The sequence below is a fragment of the Mustela nigripes genome, chromosome X, assembly GCF_022355385.1.
Source record: "Mustela nigripes isolate SB6536 chromosome X, MUSNIG.SB6536, whole genome shotgun sequence".
In the NCBI taxonomy this organism is placed as follows: domain Eukaryota; kingdom Metazoa; phylum Chordata; class Mammalia; order Carnivora; family Mustelidae; genus Mustela; species Mustela nigripes.
The window spans coordinates 9,513,034-9,529,132 of NC_081575.1; the positions used below are offsets into that span (position 1 = coordinate 9,513,034).

Below are 16,099 nucleotides of genomic sequence, written 5' to 3' on the forward strand. Positions count from 1 at the left end.
ACACCCCCTTCTCCCAAACCCCCTCCCCCCGGCAACCCTCAGTTTGTTTTGTGAGATTAAGAGTCACTTATGGTTTGTCTCCCTCACTTGTGATATCTATGTAGATGTGAGAAGACTAAGGAACTGAGTATAAAGCTGATGGTGAACATTTTCAGAATTTGTCTCTTGAAGCTATATGTTAAAGATTTCCAACATGAGTATTTTTATTATAAGTATATACATATACAAAACTTATAGGATGAATATACATGTACGGGTCTGTCACTCCAGGGACTCTACCTTTTTTGAGCACTCTATACGTATTTTTGTCACTCTAGCCAAATACACCTTTTTAAGGGCAAGGTCCATGCTGATACACAGCCGACTTGATCTCTGGCTTAGATAGAAATGTATGCAAACCACCCAAAAGTTCATATTTCCTAAGGGGATAGAGAAAAAGGTAAATAAGCACTTAGCATCTGTGTACCCACCCCTGCCTGGACAGATCTTGGACTTCTAGAGACCCATTCACTCATTCAGCAAACCTTATTTTTGACTACCTGTTATGTGCAATGAACCGCCCTAGGTGATAGGAGGTATACAAAGATAACAAATAATAAAATAAAATAACGTGGCCTCTTTATACTATCTGACATACTGATCTTACTGGAGAATTTCCTAGCTATCTTAGGCTCATCAAATTCATCCCAGGTAACTTGTTAAGGGGGGTAAATATTGCAGTCCTTCATTTCTCTCAAAAAGGTTGGGAGGCACATACCACCCCCACCGTAAGAGTACAGGCAACTAACTTCAATGCATTTGCAATTATTACTACTATGACAAAACATTTAAAAATCCAGTGAATTACTAGTGGTATTTAACACTAAGCAGCAGTTAAGAAACCGTATTAGGTATTCTGGCAATCTGTTTCAATACTAATTAGCTAATAAAGTAATTACCAAAGTAAGAAATATATTGCTACTATGCTGTATTATGATTTAGCTGAAATTGCATATGCAGATGCATAATGTGGAATTTCTAAAAATTCCATTTAGAAAATTTAGCAGGGTATTTAAATATTTCTCATTCACAGGCAACCAGCTGTGATAGAGGAAGCTGTATTTAAATAGTCAAAATTGAAGGTGCCAGCAGATTTCAAACAGAACACGTGAAAAGGAACTTTTTATAAACTTTGTTTACCTTCTTGGCGTGGATTATGACAACACACCAAAACTGAGGCGCTAGGTTTATTTTAAACATCTTAGTGTATTTAAGGGTTGTACGGTGGGCAGTCTTTTCTAAGTACACACCTGTCTGATAACATTCTCTGAATGTTACCTGTGCACCTGTACCAGACACTATTAGCATGAGTGGTCATGACATTAGTGTACATAGTGGAATATACCTCGAACATAGCTTTAGCTAACATCTGAGCAGAGTTACTCAAAGATAGCATGCCTTTCAACGTGACTGTATAGACCTTTGGTCCAGAATCTGGTTATATGACTAAAGGGCAAGCTTCCTAATATTAAGTCAGCCATAGAACAAACAATGCAAAGAAATTTTTATTTCTTTGCTCTTCTTTTCTTTTCTGAAAACTCAGAAACCTGTTAGTAACAGGTCATAACAGGACAAATACTAATGTAGTCAAATCCCTTACAGTACAATGAAGCAAACCTTTTCTGTCCACCAATAGATTTAAATTGAATGAAGCATAGTTCCTGGTTGCCTTTCTTAAAAGGGAATATCCATCATTAAAAATTACCTGGATGGCTCAGTTGGGTCCAACTCTTGGGTCCAGCTCAAGTCATGATCTCAGGGTTGTGAATCAAGCCCTGCATTGGCCTCCACACACAATGTGGAATCTGCTTTTCCCTCTCCCCCAGCTCCTCCCCCAGCAATAAATAAAAGCTTTTTAAAAAATTATTGGGAGCTAAATTTTGCATGGCCTTACACAAAGTGAATCACACAGATGGCTTCTTGGAACTAGCAACCTTAATCAGACAACAAAAAAAGACACAAAACTGGAATCAAACCATCAAAGCAAGACATGTACAGAGTGAAATGATCACAAAGAAAACATCATTCAGTAGCATTTTAGGAAACTACATTGTTAGGTGGATTTTGAAGAATGGAAAGAAGGTCTATGGCCGAATGGGGCTGGAAAAGTGAAAGGCTGACTATTCTATAAGCAGTCTGGGTAAACTCAAAGACACTGGGGGAACTTAAGGGGTATTTGATGGGCTGGGGTAGCCAAAAACATTTAATGTAAAAAAAAAAAAAAAAGCCTAGATGAAGGAAAATAGAAATGGAGAGTAAAGAATGAAATGAGATGTGTTACAAATATGAAAAAAGAACATTTTGTGCTTCATGATAGAATTGATTATTGCAAAAAAAAAAAACTTTGCTAAATTAAGTTGTAATTTCATATGCCTAAATGAAAGCAAATACAGATGAATAACAGTGATAAGTCATGGCCTTAACTCTACTATCCTACCTATAAGATTTGCTAATCTTCCCACCTGCTCTTGCCTTGATGCCTATCATAAGCTTGAAATAGATGACACCACAAAAGCATTAGGATTTAACAGAAAACTCTAAGCCAAAAATAGATTTTTAAAATGCTGAAACATAAAGATTCCTCAACCACTATCTATGACATTTGTAATTGCATGCAAGATTGTATAATGTTGGCTGATTAAAAATTATTTAAAGAAAAGATGATTCAAGTACTTTGAATTTACCATCAGAAACCTTCTACAATAATTTGCGTGAATTACAATGGGATTTATTTTGAGGGACAACATAAGTCATTTAAAATTCTGATGCCGTCATCACCATAATTTGCTAATAAGTATTAGAAGTTATCTAGGAATCAGTGGTTTAGGCAGCTTTGCGAGATACCTTGATTTAGTATGGGGCATGGAAGCTGTAATGATTCACCAGCTGGCAGAGGGAATAAGAGAAAAACTCCCTGCAGGTCACAGGCCACTGGCAAAAAAAAAAAAATCCAAGTGAAGAGAAATAAGCCCTTGCTTATAGGTGTGAACAGTTCAGGTATGAAAGCCAAAACTGTCTCTGACTTGTTTTTCTTTAATTTCCAGTTCTTTTACTGGAACTTTCTGGATGTATCTTAGAAATGGGTTTTCTAGAAAAAAGTCTCCACATATCTATTAGCTGCTCACCCCAAATGAGGCTCAGGGTGTGAGTCAGGTCCACATGTTGTCTTCACATTTGAACACAACGACCTATAATTCCATTCCGCTCCATTTGACTGACAGGTACCAAGCAGGCAGATTGTGCCCGGTACTGGAATATACAACCTACATGCTGCTAAATGGGGATAAGAGGAGGCAAATACAAAAATGGATTAAGAAAATGGTCCCATAAGAAGTCTTAACAATTTGCTGGGGGAAGGATTTGGGTACAACAGACTGTAAAAGGTAGTGAAGTACTTACACTGTTTGGAGGAAGCACAACAGGTTGATGGGCTGAAAAGCTCGATTACAGGCTCTGTTGAGGGGATGACATTTGGGATCCAGGTTGAAGCATTTTGTCAGGACTTCCAAAGACATGGATGGAACTCGGAAAGGCTTCCAGGCAAAGGGAGCCTCAGAGGCAAATACCTAAAAATTCCGGGGGGTGGGAGAGATAACAGGGAAGTGGTCAGGTTTAGCCAAAGAGGAAAGGCTCAGGCAGTAAGTGACTAAAGATGAGAACTGGTAAGGTGCAGAGTCTGTCTTTTGGAAATAGTGGCCATAAACAGTGACATTCATTGCATGCCTATATGCTAGTATTTACCATAGATCAAAGCATTTCGTTGGGTGTGACTAATTTAATACTGGTTCTCTTCTTCAACATTCCCCAAAAGTGACTTCTCAGCCTTTTGAATCCTGCAAGAAACAGGTAACCAACATTCTTCCACAGTAGCCCATTCATTCCACTTGTGGAAAATTCTAAGATGCCACTTTAATGTGAGTTCAAAGACATTCTATAACATGCATTTGCTCTGCATAGTCCTCTCCTCTGAAAATGTACAGAAATTTTAACCTTTTCTATTATTATTCAGTGGCTTCTCATCTCACGTGCGACAAAATGATCACCTTCTTGATTACAAGCCCTGCGTTTTCGTGAAAGGAGCCTATTTGCATGTGTGGCAACCACATGAACTATGGACTCCTGTTGCTCTTGAACCCAGTTAAATCTTACAAAGAACCCATATATTGCAGCAGTGAGTTAGCTTACAAGATGGTAGGAGCGGGGTGCTCGGGGGGCTTAGTTGGTTAAGTGTCTGGTTCTCTCCCTCTACTCCTCCTCTGAGCGCTCTGTGTGTGTGTGTGTGTGTGTGTGTGTGTGTGTGTCTCCCTGTCTCCTTCTCTTAAAAAAAAAAAAAATGATGGTAGAAGCAAAACCTTGGGGGGAAAAAAGACAACTACACCAAACCTTGGGCTCACACAGCCTCCATGTGGCCTGGAACAAGTGATCGCACTCTCTGTGGACCTCAGTTCCCTCTTCTATAAAATAGAGCTAATAAAATCATCTTCGTCATTGGGCTGTTATGAGAATAGGGTCGAACTGCACATAAAAACCACCTAAAACAAGTGCCTGACACAACGCAAGTTCCATGATCGTGAATGAGAGGCAGAAAAAGATCCAGCCCGCAGACGAAGGTCCATTAACCTAGAACAATAAGTAAAAAACAAAATCACATTGTGCTTGAGTACAGAACTGGTCTTGAAATATGGTTCCTTAATGTTTTTTAGGAAAATTATTCATTCAGTGTAGAGACCAGAAACAGGGAAGAGAGTAAGACTTCTTGGATTTGGAGACGCACCAGAGAGATGAAAGCAATGAAGGCAGGGAGGAAGCCACTTGCCCTAGGCAAGGAGATCATGAAAGGAAACTTCAGGTGGCAGAGAGGGACATAGTCAGAGATTATGAAAATGATCCTGGAAGAGAGAGAAGTTTCTACAAGCTCAAAATTATGACCAAATTTCCCAAGTAGAGTGATGGTGCAAGCCTGAATCCACTGCTTTGAACTGGAGTCTAAGTTCAGTGACATCCAGGGACATAGGGTGCAGTGTTTCTGAAGCCGTTCTGATTTTAAATAATCTTTTAATATCAAATTTGGTGGCAGGGATTTTCCTGCTTTAGAAAACACTGAGAGTATCGTAATCTAGCAGGAGAGTAGGAAATTATAGAGCAGGGACAACCACTCTCGTAACTGAAAGATATCTGAGAGCTCTCTCACCATCGTCATATACTTTCCATGAACTGCTGAGTGTTCCAAAATGATTTGTTAAATGAATTGAAGCAGTGATACTTCTGCTTTTATTTGTTTTAAGGATTTATTTATTTGAGAGTTGGGGGGAGCGGGGAGAGGGACAGAGGCAGGGGAGAGAGAGTCCTTAAGCAGACTCCCCACTGAGTCCGGAGCCTGACCTGGAGCTTGACCCCCATGACCCCGACATCATGACCTGAGCCAAAATCAAGAGTTAGACGCTCAATAGACGGAGCCATCAGGGCACCGCCTACCGTGGTACTTCTGTTGGCCTCAATCTTCTTTCTCATAGCAATTAACAGCAAAACCCTTTAAGAAGAATATTTGAGGGGTCAAAAAAGAGAAAAACTGCAAAATCCTATCCTGCACCTAGTCTTAGAGTGAAGAGCACCGTCCTGGGCTGCAGAAATAAAAAAAAGACAAGAGAGACACAAGGTAATGTGTGAAGCTTCCGTAAAGGAAAAAGGAGAAAGTTTCAGAGAGCCTGCTCGAGCCGAAGGTAGTTAGCTTGTGGAAAGCCAGTGTGGTTTCCCTAAGTTGATCTTTTATTTAACTGTCAAATCTACCTGCTGTCCTATAATCAACTAGACATAGTCTTCGTTTCAGACTATCACAAATGAAAGGTGAGTGCAGACTTGGAAATCAGTACAGCGACATTAAATCTTTATCAGAAAAGTCTAACCAAAATCAATCTCCTGAGTTATCCGTGTTTTTCACTCGGGTGCCCAGGACAGTGTGTGCTACCGGTCTTTCCACTGCGTCGCTCTTCAGGGCAACAGCTCATGTTGCCTCCTATGGCCCTAACAGGCCAAGAGATCTAGAGGACCGGCATCATCAAAAACAGTTTAGGGGTGCCTGGGTGGCTCAGTGGATTAAACCTCTGCCTTTGGCTCAGGTGATGGTCTCAGGGTCCTGGGATCGAGCCCCACATCGGGCTCTCTGCTCTGCAGGGAGCCTGCTTCCCCCACTCTCTCTCTGCCTGCCTCTCTGCCTGCTTGTGATCTCTCTCTGTCAAATAAATAAATAAAATCTTTTTTTAAAAAAGCTGTAGTTTAGTAACCAGTATTATTGAACGATATCCCAGTGAAAGTCGCCTGACACCTGTACATTTTCCCTCACAGAAGATTCATCCTAATTACCAAGGATAATTGTGATCGCTGCTACACAATGTAAGTGGAAAGCGTTATGTCTCAACCTGTCTTCTTGGTTCTTCCTTGCTGCCTCGTTAGACTCTCATGACCAATAGAAAAGGTTAGTGGAAAACTAATGCTTTGAAAAAGAGTTGAAGGACAGGACTAAGCATTCAGAGCTTACGAGAGTGAAGGTTTGGGACGCCGTATCAGGAAAAGAACAAGAACTAGTTGAGTACTGACTTAAGGCAAAGGAAACCTAGAAGGGGTATTGTAGGAAGGACTTAAGTCATTTCCAGCCTCATGAAAGAAAAAAGTCCTGTCCCAGCTCTGCATAATAACCTTGCTTGGTGTGTGTGTGTGTGTGTGCACACACACAAACACACGCATCCACTGCGTAGTAACATTTGCATATATATTCACACACACATTTTTTTTTCCTTTCTCCTCTTTGCTCCTTGTTATTTTATACAAGGACGTTAAGTACAAGATAGGCTTCAGAATATATCATGTTTACATGGACTTAGAAGAGTACTTAGTAGCAGTTCGAGACGGACAGTGGGACTGTTGGAATCTCACACTGGAGGAAAGGAAGAAGCATCTTCATTTGAGGAAGGACAGAAAGCGTAGAGTGTTGTATGGAAGGTAATGAGGGTAGAAGGGTGGCTATGGATACTAAGTAACCAAAGAGCAGGTGGTCCAAATGCTCCCTTCTGTACACTGCTCTGTGATCCTGGCCCTGGGACTCCACAAATCGCCTTACTCCTTTGCTTGCTAGCACGCTCTTAAAGTTTCGTCAGTGGGGTAAATTCTGCTAGAGAGAGACTGCAAGTTCAGAGGAAAGAGAAGGGATGTAGGTGCTTCCTGGTTATTTGCTGATCATGTCAGCAGAGCTCAGTTTCTCCCAGCGTCCCAATACCCTTCTGGTCCCTCTTGATGACAATATTCTACTTACCTGCCTTCAAGAGTCTTAGAAGAACATCATAGCACATCGGACTGTTCTTTCCTGGCTCCTAACTTATTGACTAAGGCCACCTTAATTAAGGTTGCTTTAGTCTGTTTCTTATATTATAACCTATGTTAACATAGTATCTTTTATTATAATCTACAAGAATATCCTGAGCATGAATAAGAAAATATCTGTGAAGCTTCTTAGATACGAAAAAGATACAATTTTGAGCTAAGATTCAATATGGCCAAAGAAATCATTTTCCATATTAAACCTTTGGGAAAATACACAGGCACCAATCCAGATGAATGACTAATAAACTGAAAATCAGTCAAATAATAATACAACAGCAACAGCAGGGAAAATGTTTCTTTCTTCCCAAATAATTTTGTAAAAAAAATTCAATCACAAGTAGATTGAATAGCAAAACAGGACTTCAGTGTAAGATGCCAACGGCTGCTTTTCTGGCATTCCTTCTATCTTTCTTCCTTTTTGGAAGAGAGAGCAAATAGGGGACGAGGCAGGGGGTTGTTTATGCAGTAAAGCCTTGGAAATGATAAGAGTAATGGCAAATCCTGATTACCAAAATTCTAATGGGATCTGCTCAAATTCAAATGCAACATTCCCTTGAGAATTGTTTATTGGTGGTGGACTGGCAAATGCACAAATTAAATACCACGGAAAAAAGAGAATCAGAGCAAACCAAACGGAAAAAAAAAAAAAAAACGTGTAAAGTCTCTTGACATCCATAAACAACAATTAGAAGTCATCACGTCAGATTGCAATAGGAATCCGAAGGCTAACCACCTCTAAGAAGTAAATTTACAGTCTGTTTTGATGTACTAAAACAGTCAAAAAATATAAAGGAACCCACTTCTCAGTCCTGGCAAAACAATTTTAGTAAGAATCTTCTCTTTCTTGAAATATTTTTTTCAAATGACCCATTTAAATGTTGTGGCAATTTGTGTATATTGGTTTAAAAAAAAAGTAGCAGTGTGGAACCAAACATGCTTATATTTAAGATATTATTGATTAATAGCTCTTATTTCCTGAGAAGAGGTTGGGGTTTTTTTTTTTTTTTTTGGTTGTTGTTTCATAATCAGTATGTAAGGTTGCGCTCAGTTCCACTTGAGAAGCTAAACAACATGGGCTTCTTGTAGCTTTCACAGTTTGGACATCAAATTTGTAAAGATTCTTAATTGTGTTGGTGTCTTCTTTCATTTTGTTTCTTTTGGTTATCTTGGTTGTTCAAATTTCTGGCCCTTCTACATGATTTAATTTCTTATTTTATAGAACATTTCCTGTTAATGTCCTCTCCAAATATGTCTGGCACACCGTAAATTCTGACTCTATATTCTGGAGGAATACCAAAGTTTTGGACTATGTCATCTCCAGAAGGACATACAAATTGTTGACCTTGCCGTTTGATGGAAGGCAATGTTCTGATTTTCTTAATTCCCTTGAATATGTGCCATTGAAGCCTGCCACAACTGCCTTCGACTATAGGATTTCACAGTGGTAATGAAAGTGAGAAATTTGGTGAAGTTCAAAAATGAGCATTCGGTGGTTCAAGGGCACTTCCATTTGATACACTATAGAATATTATTTATTACAACATGGTCTCATCTGCTTTATCACTAAAGGAAGAGATCTCGGAGGACAGAGGCAGTGCCTTTCACCTTGGGACTCAGAGCCTTGATGTGGAATAGGTATTCAATAAAGATATAAAATGAACTGAATGTTCTGGTTGAGTAGATTATCTGCAGGGTATCTTAACTCAACTTCCAATGTTCTTGAATTCATCGAGTTCTTGGAATCTGAAAGGAGAGGTGTTTTTTTTTTTTTTTCCTATTCCTAAAAGAGTGAAGTATGTTCATTTATTTTCAGTATACATTTTGACTCTTTCAATGTGAAGCCACCAAACCAACAGTTGGGATGGGGATGAGAAGAGGAAGTGGTACTGGTGTGTTTCAAGTTTGGAGAGTTTATGTCTATGTGGCCTAAGAGGCAATGTAGCTCTCTAGGAACTCGGAGGATTAAGCTTGCCTTTTTCCAGAAAAGTTCTGAGAACAAATGTTTTACAATCAGTAGGAAAGAAGGGAAAACGCATGCTTAAAAAGAAAGTAATTACTTGAAGTGGGTAATGATTTGAATTATGTGTAATTTATATATCACTAGTCTTAATAAATGATAAAAGCAGAATCTCTAATGAATTGGCGATATCTTACATAATAATATTTAATAATGAGCCAGAAGAGAGAGCAAAAAATATTTACCTTTTGAGCTAAAATCCACTTAATCACCAGTTCTTTCTAGTCCTTCATTACTATGAAATTAATATATGAAATTATTTCCTTATAGTTTCCAGTATGTTTACCAAATTCAACTTCTTTTGTTGCAAGACATACCACCATTTAGCAATTTCTCTTCTATAAAATCCCACAACTTTTTGCAAATACTAACAAAATAGACGCTTTTGTCAATAGATTTCATTTCAAGTTGAAATGTTAGTGCTTAGAGACATTCAACCTATGTCACAGGTCTTTGGGTTTGCAAAACATCACTGGCCAACTGTCCAGCACAGGTCTGACCATTCACCAAATTTTAAACTGAAGAATGGCATTTCCTACCCTTTTGACCAGACACCATCTTTAAGTACATGGAGGGGTAACAGTGGAAGATGAGGAAGACAACTGATCCCAAGTTCATTGCCCCACCACAGGCACACCCTGCCACTTGTCTTACAGGACAGACTCTCAAGGAGAAGTAAGAGTGGCTATCAGTGAGGCTCTTCTCCCTTCAAGGTTCAGGAAACTCACATCTCTTGAAACAGGCAGAGAAATGAGAGGAGTCATCATTATATGGTCCATTTGTAATTTTTTTCTCATTGCCCTGAGTACTTGGATCCTATAGTTTTGGTTTTCCGGATATTCTTTCATCCATAAAGATAATAAAAATGAAATTTTATTGAATAGCTTCAGCTATAAGAAGTACAAGGCCCAACAACTTTTACTCTGTGAAAAATAGTTTGGTTAGAGGTCATACCTTGAACAGTTTTTTACATCAGAATATTTTTGCTATGGGGAAATACAGACAGAATCCAGATAGTCTAAGTTAGAGTTCAACATTTCCAACAGTGAGTATTCTACGAAAAGCCAATTAACAGCAACTCAGACACATGCCTGTAGTCATCCTATCTGTCTGAACAGTTACTGGATGATTGAGCCTCTGATGATGATCTTAGATATAATTGTATCACATCTTGTCAATTCTGACTTTCTTTTCTCTAAAATGACACATGCTATGCTCATGACAAAATCATCTTATGGACAGAAGAATGCTAGTTCTTTATGTCATTAAGTTTCTAAAAATACATGTTTTCTAGGGAGAAAATGATAAAATTAGTACCCCTAAGTCACTTGAACTTGTTTTGCACACATGGTAAAAATAATGCTACAAATCAAAACGATATACACTGTGCCTCCTTTTCCCCATTTTTTGTCTCCTTCTCTGTTTTCCCAAAAAGATATTCAGTAACAGGATTTAGGAAAACATATTTTTAATATTCCCTGCAAGGCCATGACTAAGACCTTCATTGAAATGATATTTCCTGCTTCTTGTAGCTCTGGAGCACAGAAGATGAGATTCTAGACCGGAAGCAAGACTGAAGGAATTCTCTTAAAAAATAATGATGGGGGCCCCTGGGTGGCTCAGTGGGTTAAAGCCTCTGCCTTCGGCTCAGGTCATGATCCCAGGGTCCTGGGATCAAACCCCCGCATCGGACTCTCTGCTCAGCGCCCCAGTGCCTGCCTCTCTGCCTACTTGTGATTTCTGTCTGTCAAATAAATAAATAAATAAATCTTTAAAAAAAAAATAATGGTGGTGTTTGTGATGCTCAGCTTTACAGAGGTTGTTGTTGAAGTTAATGGCTAAAAGAACTATTAATTGATGAAAATACAAAAGTAACTAAAAGATACCAAGAAGTGTAAACACCCATGTTTTTATTTTAACATAATGGTTTCTAGGTTTTGAAACAATTAAAAATAAGCAAAACAAGCAAATAATCCCATCACCCTTTTCTCTCCTTATACTCAGGTAGAGTATATCGTCCTTATATTCAGGTAGAAAATGCATATACAATTAGCATTCTTTGTTTTTTGTGTATCTAGGAATTTTTTTCTACTTATGAATAGAAGCAAATAATAACTCTGTGCCAGAAAGACACCATTCTAGGTGTTTTGTAAACTTATCTTGGTTACTCCTCATAAAACTCAGGGAGATTAAGTTTGTCATACCCATTTTACAGAGGAGACAATGAATGCTGAGAAAAGTTAACTGCCCTAAATCATAGAACTATTAAATAGTCAAGCAAGAATTTCACCCCAAGTCCATCTGGTTCCAAATTTTGTGTATCCTTTAAAATCCTCATATGTCTCATTTTATGTTTTGCTCACATTTACAAACCAGTAAAGATTGCAGAACGCCCATAATAAATTCTCTAGGTGGCTCACTGGAGCATGTATGTACCCTCAGGGAACTCCCCATCGCTGACTGTTCAAGCTTTGAGTGTCCATCTGATGGAAATTTCAGCTTTGACTGGGAGTGGTTAAACCATAAGAATTTTAATGTCCCTTTAAACCCTGGAACTCTATGATTAACAACAATGCTGTACACATACAGCAGATACAGTAGGCATTCTCTGTGATGCCATTTTCTTCTATACTGTGATCCCTTGGCATGAGACTGGGGACAGTTTTTCTCATGAAGACCTTATGTGGGTAGACATCACTCAGTTTGAGTCAGATCAGAGAGATAGAAGCTCCCATTCGGAACTGAAAAAGGAGGTAGTCAATCACAGATACATGACACTGGTTCACACAGATGTTCTGCTTTCCTCTGACTCACCCTAAGAGCTTCAGAATGAGATAAATTTTATTTTTGATACAGTAATTGGGATACAGAAAATCGATTTTGAAGGAAAGTTTTAAACTTAAATTTCTTTCTCTTTTTAAGATTTTATTTACTTATTTGACAGAGAGAGAGATCACAAAGTAGGCAGAGAGGCAGGCGGGGTCAGGGGAGAGCAGGCTCCCTGCCGAGCAGAGAGCCCCATACGAGGCTTGATCCCAGGGTCCTGGGATCATGACCTGAACCAAAGGCAGAGGCTTTAACCCCCTGAGCCACCCAGGCGCCCCCCTCATAGGGATTTTTAACCCACTGAGCCACCCAGGCAAAATCATACTTTTATAAAAAGCATTGGTCAAAGAGACCCTCAATATTTTTGCAAAATTAAGAAAAAATAAAAAACCTGTTTTGCTGGCTGGGAATAGTACTCTGGTTCCCTAGATAGAATAGAGCATGGTAAAAATGGAAGGATTCTCATCAACTTTCTGTCTTACTGACAAAGCTTTGGTTGGTGTTTTGGAACTTGTACAGCCCATGGGAGTAATTCTCACCATAGATTGTTTGGCTATTAACTTCCTATTTTTTATTTCACGATCTTTATTATCTTTGAGTTGTCTGAGGGCAGTGGAGCTTGTTTCCGGGCTCTTTGGCAGTGAGTGAGAAAGATGATATTTTTTTCAAGTTAGAGAATGCTCAGAAAGGAAACGGGTAAACAGAACACACGTTATTATATCAGCATCTGTGGCTTAGAAAAATGTTATTCTAGACAATATAGGTGGGATGAGTGAGCTGTATGAACGAGTACTCATTAGGAGCCAAAATTACAAAGATCCTTTGAAACTAGATATTCTTCTTTACTAATCACAGAGAAATAATTTGTGGAAAATCAGCCAATGCCTGGAGTACTCAGATTGCAATACATTAATAGCTGACAATTTATATTCTGCAGGGCAAGTACCCTGGAAAAAAGTGGAAGGTCCCTTGGGATGGTATGGGTTAGATTATAGTCTGAAAGACACCCTTCAGCTCCTGATTTCCACGAAATTTGCAACTAGTACAAGATTTCTCAAAGTTACGTGATTAAAACAAAAAAGGCTTCGATAGTCAAATAAGTTTGGGAGACATTACATGTTATATCCTTTCCCCTTGTAAGTGAGAATTCATTTTTAATATCATTGAGTTTGCTGAGAAATCCCAAAGTTTAAAAAACTGTCCAGCTTTATGGAAGCAAGGGTCTTCTAAACTTATTTGATCTTAGAAATGTCTCTTCCCAGAAGATATGTTAACATCCTCAGAATTTCCTTCTATTCCAATTCGAGAGATGCCAGATTTGTAATTTCTTTAAATGCCACAGTATAAATAGATTTTCAAAATTAAGATACACTGAAAGATCTGTGTGTGATACCTGGTTACCAAAATTAAGGCTAATTTGATTTTAAACAGCAACAAGACAGAGGGCGCCCCGCTGGCTCAGTTGGTGGAGCACGTGACTCCTGATCTCAGTCTCAGGGTCCTGAGTTCGAGCCCCACACCAGGTGTAGAGATTACTTAAGAAAGTAATAATGATGATAATAATGATAATAATAATAATAAAATCCAGCAGCAAGACAAGGCAGGATAAATGAGGAATATGAGAAGGCAAGACCACCGACAAGGGCCAAGTTTTGTTGGTGTTTTGCTCCCTTGTGCAGTCAAATGCTCTTCCACTGAGCTATACCCCCTTTTGCTCCCTTGTGAATGGTAGCATTTGATCCACTAAAACTGCCTTTGGAATGAAGGATATCCAGGAGCTTCGTGAAATTCCTGTGCAGTTGTTTATTTGCCCTGAAAGTGGGAGACACAGCAAATCGGTGTAGTCCTATGGTTCCAGTTGTAGAAGAACAGAGGCTGTTGCAAATCTGTCTCATGATATTTGCATTCATATATTTTAGGAAGAACATAAGCTTTGTGTTTCTTTCCATTGCCACAAACAGTGCTGGAGTTTTCTTAACACTTTTATTTACTTATATATTTACTTCCCTTCTTTAAGCTAGCAATTTCCTTTAGTTTACTATTGTTCTACATGGACATCACATGTCATTCTAGGAGCCAGAAAAGAGACTGCAGGACTAAAGGATTGGGTTTTTAAATACGAAAGCAAAAGAAGCAGAAGGCATGGAAGCTGTTACTTCTATGCTATTTTTAGGAGTATCCATTTTATCATTTTTAAACAGCAAAATATTTTACATGAAAGCATTCATTTTAAAGACTTGGATATTAATCACCAATAAGTTTTTAGCACTACTATTAATCGTAGTTTATTGATGTTCTAGCTGTACTTGTTTTCAGACTTCTGTCTCCATACCCATATGAAAAAGAACATTTCACAGTTATTACAGTCAAATTACAGTCAACTCTCAGAACAGTTTCTAAAGTTGAATAAAGGTAGGCATTTAAATCATCTGATATTTACTGTCCAAATCTGGCCTTTTCAGCTATCACAGTGCTTGGAATGTGCATTATATTTTCAGGTAAAATTTTTTTTGCTCACCCTATTGAATCTTGTTAACATTTATAGTAAAGGACAAACAATTCCTCTCTCCTGATCAAATATATTGTAGCTTCCTGTATCCTTTGCATTTAGAATAAATGCCAACTTGTTTTGGTATCCATTCCCACTTTCAAATTGCATTATACAATATAATGCAAATGTGAGTTCTTAATTAGCAGGATCTGTTTTGTTCAAAGGTACAAAAGTAGAGGGGCTTTTCACCATACTGCAGCTGTGACCTGTGGAGGAAACAAATTTCACCCTACTAAAAGTTGCTGCACTTGTGCCTATGTTGTTATGGATGGATTCTTTAGTGTTTCTTTAAGTCATGCTATTTCGTAACGGATTTCACATGGAATACAGCAAAATTTACCATTGCTGCCCACTCAATTTCTGCCTCTAGGTTTTTAAAAGAGAAGAAGATGAAATTTTTAAGGACAGTAAAGAGTGGGGGTAGAGAAAAGATTCTTTATGAAAGATGCAATTTATTTACCAAGGTCATAAGAAAATACGCCTATATACACATATCTATTTAAATATTCATTTATATATTGTACATGCATCTCTATATACATGCTGTGCCCAGCAAACATTTGCATGAATGTAACCTGAAGGCAGCCTCATGAAATGACAAAAATGAAAAAATTTGAACTTATATATAAATAGATACCACAGATAATATACAAGATAGGACACTCTCCACAAATAATGTAATCAATCCTTTGCTCATCGGGTTTTTTTGCCTAGATTTGAGGCCTTTAAACACCAACCAATTATGGTAAATGTTTAACTGTAGGAGTTCAGGCAGACAGCCAAATTTTGATTTCAAAGCTATTGCTAGTCTTAGTTTAAAGAGTTTTTCATTTTTAAGTAAAAGCATTTCGGGGTACTGAGTATCCCCTATCAGTGGCTAGAGCCACTGGAATTTGCATACGTGGATTAGGCAGAACATAGGTCCTGAAGCGGTGGGCCCTGCAGTATTACCTGAAATGTGCAAAAGAAGGGGCTAGGAAAATACTCACCATTTCTAACTTAGCTCTATTTACCTAAAGCCAGTTATCCCCACAGACACAAAGTAAAGAGAGAGAGTTGTTTTTCTTAGCCAAGCACCTACACAAACAGCAAGGTTCGGGGGAGGGGAGTAAAGAGACCATTTAGCCCTTCCCCATTAGGAAAGCCAGGTATTGGAAACACAGACAGGACAGCCAAAGTCCCCCGCCCCACAGGTACATTTGCTTTCTTGCCAAGCCTATTAACTAAATTCCCAGACTGCACGAAATTCGTTTGAACATTAGCCTTTCCCCGGGATATTCCTACTCTCTCGT

General features: G+C 38.6%; 1 long non-coding RNA gene across 1 annotated transcript in view; it reads right to left on the reverse strand.

Moving 5' to 3' along the window:
- Window positions 1-16,099, reverse strand: part of LOC132006904 (uncharacterized) — a 50,965-nt gene that overhangs the window by 33,599 nt on the left and 1,267 nt on the right. Inside the window, exon 2 of the long non-coding RNA XR_009401247.1 lies at window positions 3,439-3,605. This is a non-coding gene — a long non-coding RNA (uncharacterized LOC132006904). The remainder of the gene's footprint in view (window positions 1-3,438; window positions 3,606-16,099) is intronic.